This window comes from Ixodes scapularis, unplaced genomic scaffold (assembly GCF_016920785.2).
Source record: "Ixodes scapularis isolate PalLabHiFi unplaced genomic scaffold, ASM1692078v2 PGA_scaffold39__5_contigs__length_11793443, whole genome shotgun sequence".
Classification (NCBI taxonomy): domain Eukaryota; kingdom Metazoa; phylum Arthropoda; class Arachnida; order Ixodida; family Ixodidae; genus Ixodes; species Ixodes scapularis.
The window spans coordinates 4,858,532-4,867,125 of record NW_024609867.1 but is presented as its reverse complement, the minus strand read 5'-3'; the positions used below and the strand labels follow the sequence as shown (position 1 = coordinate 4,867,125).

General features: G+C 44.2%; 1 long non-coding RNA gene across 2 annotated transcripts; it reads left to right on the top strand.

The window, feature by feature from the left end:
* Positions 1-2,642: 2,642 nt before the first annotated feature.
* On the top strand, positions 2,643-8,298 carry LOC121836986. Of its 2 annotated transcripts, none has more exons than XR_006078049.1 (3): positions 2,643-2,832; positions 5,645-5,806; positions 8,255-8,298. It is a non-coding gene; the product is annotated as an uncharacterized LOC121836986 (long non-coding RNA). The 2 variants fall into 2 exon arrangements; XR_006078048.1 differs by having other exon boundaries at positions 2,646-2,832; positions 5,663-5,806.
* Positions 8,299-8,594: the final 296 nt, after the last annotated feature.

Below are 8,594 nucleotides of genomic sequence, written 5' to 3'. Positions count from 1 at the left end.
TTTCTCGCCTCTTTAACCATAAGCCAACTGTTGTGCGGCCCTTGAGCTTTCGTGTCGAGAGTCTTCGCTCCTCCCTCAATCTGACTCCTGATTTTAACCTCTTGAATAGTTCATACCATACTGCCCCATGGAATGTCAAACCCATTTTTTGTGACTGGTGCTTCACAAAATTCAGGAAGCAAAGAGTCTCACCTTTAATTTTACAACAGGAATTCTTTGCATTGGAGGAAAAATACAAAGATTATAATCATTATTACACTGATGGTGCAAAGTCGTCAATGTATGTTGGTGCGGCTGTATACTCTTCTCGTTTTTCCCAAGTTGCTCGTCTAAATACTCTTGCCAGTATTTTTACTGCCGAGCTGTATGGGGTCATGATGGCGCTTGACCATATAGTTCAGAGTAAAATAAACAAAGCCATCATCTTTGTAGATTCTCAGAGTGTTCTTCGGGCTGTATGTTCTGTTTTATTAACAAAGAATCGGCTGACCCGGACTGTGCGTGTTAAGGTACAGCAGGGCCTACAGGATGGTCACGACATTAGGTTTTGCTGGATTCCTAGCCATGTGGGCATTGCAGGCAACGAGGCTGCAGATAAACTGGCCGTCTCTTCGCAAAATCTTCCCGTGTCACATGTCCTCATCCCCCACCAAGACTTAAAAATGCCTATAAGACTTGCAGTTTTGCAATCGTGGCAGTCTGAGTGGGATATAGAAGTTAACAATAAGCTTCACACCATCAAGCCAGACCTTGGCACCTGGGAAACATCTTACAATAAAAATAGATTCCACGAGGTCCTCATATGCCGCCTGAGAATCGGCCATACCTACCTCACCCATAGCTACCTGCTTACTAGTGAAGAACCTCCAGCCTGTGAACGCTGCGGTGAACCTCTGACTGTTCTTCATATTTTATTTCTTTGTCCTGGTTTTCGGCAGCAGCATAAATTCTTTTTTCCTGATCTTTTCAAGTATCACATTCCATTCCACCCTGCCTTGCTGCTTGGTGAGCGGCCACTAATCTCATTCAAACGTCTTTTCGATTTCCTTGAAAATACCGGATTTTTAAACAAACTTTAGAACTATTCTGCTCCCCATAGTTTAATTCTACTCACCCTCTTTTTACTGACTCACCTTGTTTGGCGCAGTATGGCCATTGATGCTCTTGCGCCATTAAAACCGCAAACAACAACAACCAATGGCATACCAACTTGTTTTTGAGTGAGGAGGCAAACGACACCCCACCTCCCCCCCCCCCCCCCCCGAGCCGGGGATGCGGTGCCCTTGGTATCCCTTCGGCGCCGCCGGCCAGTGTTTGCCCTGCCAAGTGGGGACTGTTTAAGGGGGGGGGGGGGGGGGGGGGGGCTGCAAAACACATTCCTTGCCCCCCCGGTTGGTACGCCCATGCCAGGGACTTTTCAAGCATTCCCTCATCTATTAGTGTTGAAAATCTTCAGAAGACATGTATAGTCTTGTGCTGAGGTCATGGGGGCAGTGGCATAGGAAAGGGGTGTTTTTTTTTTTCTAATAATATTGTTTACTGGAAATGACTGATTTTCCTGCAGCCCCCCCCCCCCTCCTTTTCCTATGCCACTGCCCCCATCACCTAAGCACAAGACAATACACGTCAGAAATTGCACGCTGCTCTAGTTTCTTTTTTTTTCTTTCGTCAATAAAAATATTTAACCCCTACCAAAAAAATTATCCCCAGAACTTTTTTCTTTTCTTTCCTTTTTTTTTTTGGGGGGGGGGGGGGTGGGGTGACGTGTTTGGGATTCTCTAAGTTTTGGAGTGGGTACAAGGTACCCACCCCTTTCCCCTAACCCCTCCCTCCCCCTGCGACAAACACATACATGGATTGCCTGTGTCCGATCCCCGTGGCGTGAGTACCGTTTAATCTGAAGTGCACCACCCAATGCTAATTAATTTTGTTTTAATAGAAGCAAAAACATTTGCTTAAAATTATTATAATTCTGAAACCAGAACCATCAATATTTTTATAAACTGGTCGAGGCTCAAAGTCAGTGTCACTCACAACACAAAGTTGAGAACTTCTAAACCACTCTGTTCATAGCGCGACAAAATCGCACCGCACGCGAAGTGCAGATAAATAAAATCCAACACACTCAACGGCTTCGTGCCAACGCCTTCGTGCCCTAATCTCCTAGTACCCCCGTACAGCGTCCGTGCCTCCGCACGCAATCCACACTCCCACTAGGGTCTACTCACACACTTTGAGTGCGGATAAGAATCCAAAATTATTCACACTCGGAGTGCGGATTAGAATCCACCACTATCCACACTCGGTGTTGATTCTTGATTTCTATCTCAGCACTACAGAACACGTCAAAAGGCGTGTTGATTGCTGTGCATCTGCCTATCAAGCGAGCTGTCCTATTTCTAGGTGGTGTTTAATTTGTTCTGAAGTTCCCTAGATCTTTTAAGGGACCGGTAGGTATCTAAGCTCCATATGCACACTGTTCTTAATACAATTACTTCATGCAGAAGTTAATCTTTCTTATTCGGTTGAGTTTAATGGTGGTGTCGTCATGGTCTTTGCACTGTCGACGACAAGAGAAGCGTCATGTTGCACTTGTTCTTTTGTTGATCCGTGAAGCAAGTTCTGGTTTCTTTTTTGTTCCAGAATGTCAGTCTGAGTCTTATTCATGATGTTGCAGGAAGTCTGTATGATGACGAAAAAACTGCAGGTGACTAGAAGCTGCCGATGAGCTGCCAGTCCGGATGGCAGCTATCAACACGGCAAGGGCCTGCAGGCGCATCAGCCCTCCTCCCGTTCCTCTACTGCCATTGGAGACAGGATGCTTTGTAAAAGGTGAAACAGGGCCCTTGCACTGCTTCCACAGCGCCCTGCTGGTTTAATCTCACATTTTGATTTTCAAAACGAACAACATTACAAACTGTAAAATACCGAACAAACGCCCACTCTAAATTGGAGATAATTATAGAGACCGGGGGGTTGAGCACTTGGTAGGTACGATAGTTGGTAAGTGTTCATGGTCCCTTGCTTGGTCTGTGCACGGAATTACGAATAGCTGCATTTGCGGAGCTAGTTAATTATGCAAACACAAAAAAACAAAGCGTGACATTTTTTTTTCTTTTTTTTACAAAGAAGCATTCTGAAAAGTGTTCGATTAGCATTGGCTGTTACTAAAGCCTTCAATTTACTCTTCCGAGTTAGAACAAAAGAGCAACCCATCTTTTCTTGTACACCACTTTCTGTGGCAATAAAAAGAAAGCTAAGGGGGGGGGGGGCAGGCAGGCAGGTACAAATGGTTCTGTGTTAGCGCACCACGTAGTTCTGAACTTCTTTTGGTCTCGGTTTGAGTTTGGGTTTTGGCATGTCAACCACGCAGTTGCTAGAGTGCATCTCTTTTGTACGAGGATTTGCAGTTGAGGGAGTTGAATTGGGATTGCCGAGCATGGCAGGCACATTCACGTCTCTTTACTTTCGGGTTACCTTGCACTGCCCGAAGGCATTATTGCAAGGGGGGGGGTGAGGGGAGGGGACGTATGCAGTCAGTCGTGAAGGTAGAAATACGCCCGTGCATACGTACAGAAAAAAAGAAATACAGGCACACAGGTAAACACATTCAAAAACAAAAGCGAGCCCAGAATAAGTTAAAAGCCACATTGGTTGCTCACATTCTATAGTCGGTGACAGGTCAGTAAGGAAGTGGAAGCTGCTCCCACCTTTTTCCACTATAGCAGACTGAACCCTGGAGAGGAGGCGCCCTCCTTTCCAGCGTTTTCTCTGCTAAAGGGGAAAGAGGTGGGAGGAGCTTTCACTTCATTCTTGACCTGTCACCAACTATAGGTACCTGCCAACGTACCATGTTTTTGGACGTAAGCCAACACTTTGACCAGTAGGATGAATTGGGCTGTTGTATATTGGGTGTATTAAAGAGGGGCCAGGCTCTTTAAATAGACTGCAAAATTCGGGTTCTTAACCTATCGCACTACGACTTTGTGCAGCGTTGCTCAGGGATGGTGCATTTTTTTTGTAAAATTTGCAAAGAGCGAACTTACCTGAGGAAAAAGTAAAGAAAGAAAAAGGCTTAGCTCGTATGGAAATCCGAAGAAGCCAAAGGTCTTCAAACAATATGGCGCCGTTTCACTAGAGAGACAAAAGATGGCGCAAGGGGTCTTGACGCCAACTGCGCCAATGTACGAGCATACGGCGCCGAAAGCTGGTGTCTTTAGCAGACAATCTTTTCGACTCAAAAGTGGCACAAGCTTTTCTGATATCAGTTGCCAATGCATTATTTTATTATCCTTACTGATAAAACATATTGAATGCACACATAATCGATTAGAAAAGTGGTTTGTTGGGATATTTTGGCTGTTTTTTTCGGAGTACCGATGTCATCTGCTTTGCAGTTCCTTGTTGTTACCGCGCCTGTTTTTGTTTCTGTGACTGTCGCCACCTGCGGAATGCACTCTACTTTTGAGTTGAAAAGATTGTCTGCTAAAGACGCCAGCTTTCGGTGCCGCATGCTCTTTGTTGGCGCAGTTAGCATTGTGGCCGCTTGCGCCATCTCTTGTCTCCGGTGTGAAATGGTGACGTATTGTTCGAAAACCTTTGCCTTTGCCGCATTTCCATAGGAGCTAAGCCTTTTTCTTTCTTTACTTTTTCCTCAGGTAAGTTTGCTCTTTGCAAATTTTACAAAAAAGTGCACCATCTGTGGGCAGCGCTGCAGATGTCATAGCGCGATAGGTTAAGAAACCGAATTTTCCGGTCAATTTAAAGAGCCTGGCCACTCCTTGATACACCCAGTAGTTACCAGATATGTGTGCAGGTGACTCATGCAGTTGTTAATGACCATTGGTACCCAACTCAACCTCGTGCAGGGTGTCTATGAACTGGAAAAATGGTAATGTTGAGGAAGTTGGCGATTGCAAAAGCCTGAACATTTCCACCCTAATCACCATCGATCAGGGATATTCAGCCTTTCTTTGTCTGAATGTCAGCAAAAGACACGTGTGGTGTGACACATAAACCTTCCTACTCAGGAACTCAGCCAGCTTGCCAATGTAGATCTCTGCTTGGAAACTATAGAGTCTTGGGAGAATCGAGAGATACAATTTAATCTCGAAATGTATGAAAAACACAAACTTCTGTACTCTAAATGAAGTGCTGCTGCTTATGGCAGTGCTGCTTATGGCAGTGCTGCTTATGGCAGATTTGTGGAATGGTTTCATAGTGCGACAGGTTGTCTCTAGAGCTACCCATTTGCTCCTGAATGGACTTTCCATGGGATTTTTTTACAGGCTGTGAACATCAAGGCTATTGAGGTAGTTTCTGCTGCGGGGAAGAGAATATCCCTCAGCTTGACAGTCCACAGAAGCTTTAGCAGCCAGGAATTTGGATGTTGCGAGAGCAATGACGTTTGCCTTTAGCTCATATTTATTGCCATAAGTTGTCAACCAACCGCCAGGGTTGTCTCATCCGACAGCAGGACATGCCGGCTACTGTAGCGTCATTTAATGCTGTCGCTTAGAGACCACCTTTAATGAGTGGGTGGTATAGAATGCTAGAACGCAGAGGTGCATTCCAGACACCATGCTGTTGCATCTGCTGCTGGGATGTTCTGATTGTTTCTCATTGCAGTCATTACAATTTTCAGATTGTTTCTTTTCTTCAGTGGGAGCTCATGAAGGTGGCACTGTGCACAGAGGGACAGAGTGGCTGACAGTGAGCTGCCCAAGACAACCTGCTGGCTCTCGTGACCATCTCCGAAAGCCTTTGGATGGGCTAATTGACAGGCATGCCTGGACATTTATAAACGGTAAACACAATCTAGACTACCTTTGAATTACGCCTTGGTCTAACTGCTGTTGCCAGGATACTGTGTTTGGCTGCTAGAATTGACCTGGATATGCTAAGCGGCACATGTTGCCACGTAGGGACACGCTGGAACGCTTGTCCACAAACTGCGCTTCCCAGTCCATGAGCCGCCAAAGAGATCCCAAGTCAAGTCAAAGTTTTCTGTTAATCTTGCTAGTAGCAGCGTCGTAGTCGTTAATTAAAATGTCGGCGTTGCCCCGCTCATTGCGGCACACCGAGCAAAGCAGAGCGAAAGAACGGAGATAAAGACTACCAAAAGTGACGTCATTAGCAGGGTCCGACAACCCTTGCTTGCCAATAGGCTGACTTGGGGATGCCAACGATGATGTCACAAAGCTTTGGACAGGTTACATGTGGAAGAAAGGCTCAGTGCATGCCCTGCTATAATTGCTGCACATATTCAAAATAAATGCAGTTTACAATGTCTTTTGTCCAAGTTTAGTGCGATTACTGAATTAACGAGCCAAAATGCTATGTAAGTCTGCTCCTAACTCAGATTTCTTACAAAGTGCTTCAAGCTCCCTTTAATGCTAGTTTGACTTATTTGCACAAGCTTGTGCCAGTGCACAAACTAGAGCCTATACATTGCTGTACTATTTTACATTTAATGCACTGCCAAAGGAAAAGGTTCAGATACAATTAAGTCCAAGCAGCTAAACCATTAATTTGAATGTGACATACAGTAGACTCTCATTATTTCAAACTCAAGGAAGCCACGAATTTTGCATGAATCATCAAAAGCTCAAATTATCAGAAGTTCATCTAAATATGTTGCAAGATAAATTATGATTTTCTATATGGATGGCTACACATACAAAACAGATATTTCATGATTTCCTCTGCACAGGCCCATTAATCATAAGCTGTATGCCATTCATGAAACATTGGTAAAATTTATGACACAAGTTTATTCAACCCTCAAAAATGTTGTTTATCAGGGACTGTTTAGACAGCACATGACACCTTAAAACAAAATTAAGTTTGTTCAACCAGAAAAAAGTTGTCTATTAGGGACTGTTAAGCAGGGACCCATGAGTAATGGAAACGGGCATTGTGCTGCAGTTTCTATAGCAACTTGTGTGAACACTGCAATATAAAGCCATGCCGCCACATCACAGCATCCTTGCAAATTGATATGGAAACTGCCGCGCGGCGCCCGTTTTTGCTGCTCATGTGTCCTCTGCTTCAGAGATGTATATAGAGATAGTTTAACCATTCATTTGGATGTATAGAAGGCAAATGAGGAGGCGCCTTTCGCTTAAGGTGGGGTGGGCATGTTCTAGAGCATTTTCACAAATTCGTATGTGGCCAACCAGCAGCCGCGCATAATATCCTGGCTGTGGTTGTGAGAAACAAAATTAATGAGCTCGTCGGAGTAACTCTCGGTGACTGGGGTGCAGTGGTGTTTTGATCGTGGTCATGCAAAATCACGGTGGAAAATATAGAAAATATCAAAAACGTGCGCAACCTGCTGAACGATTGACGTATTCCGTACACCAGGCGTCAAAGCGATCAGACTCCATTTGAGCAAAACAGAAATCAAGCGCAACATTAGTTTCCTACATCTACTTGCATAACCATAATCGAAACAGTGCATGCACCATACTTTCAACCATGGAGAGTTACTACATTTAACTCCAATGCACTTATCAAAACCGTTTCTCGCTACCATAGCTAGGGGATTATTTTCAGCTTCTGGTTGGCCAAGAGAGATCGTCGAACCCTCTATCTGCGTCTGATGCAGGCCTTGGCTCTGCTTGCTCCTTTCATATACTAAGATCTATATGTACGGCTCTGCTCTGCTTTAGCCCTGTAGAGTGTGCTTTTTACTGAGCACCAGTGCACCGCAGGAAAACAAAGCCTGTGAAAGCAAGCTTCACAGGTGCTGCTTCTCCGCAGTGCACCGGTGCTCGGAAAGAAGTGAGCTCAACGGGGCCGCGAGAACAAAAGTATGAATTACACGAAAACGTCGTTCAAATTAAGCGGCTAATGAATACACTGAAAACGTAGCGGGACAGCCCAAGTTTTTAAATTTGTTTGACTTAACCAGAGGTATTAAATCTCAGAGTTTGAATTATCGTGAGCCTACTGTATACTCTAAAGGAGATATGGCTCACTTGATTGTGCTTAATATCACTGAATGGTTATGCAAATTTTAATTTGCTAGTTTTATTTTTCAAGCACGTGTTGTTTTCGGTATTCAAGTCAATGCAAATTTTTCCTTTGGTTCAATTTATGGGAGTTTTGTTTTATATATCATGTGCAGTACAAAGGTGGGGAGCTGGGCTAGGTAGTAAACACGTTGCTTGCTGATGTTAACCATGTATGTCATATACAGCTTGTTGTGATTGTGTATTGATTTCGAATCCTCTTCTGCTCTTTATTTCAGGCTGCTCTTATATGCACCATGAAGATATTGAAGAGGTCTCCAATCGAAGGACAACTATAAGCACAAGCATGGAGGGGCATCTAGATGGCGAGCGTAAGGACAACTGTAATGTAAAATTTCACCCAACTTAAAGGCATTCCAATAAAGGCATTGTGGCAAAACTTCTTCATTGGTTCGTTTGTTCAGCTGTCATCTCTACGAACAGCTGATCTCACACAAACAAAATCCTGGCAATGAGTAGTAGAGGTTGTGTGCTCTTTTTCTTGTTGAACTCTTGTTGTTTTGTGTAAGGATAAAAAATTATACAGGTTAGTATATTGAATGACAGAGCCTATGAACT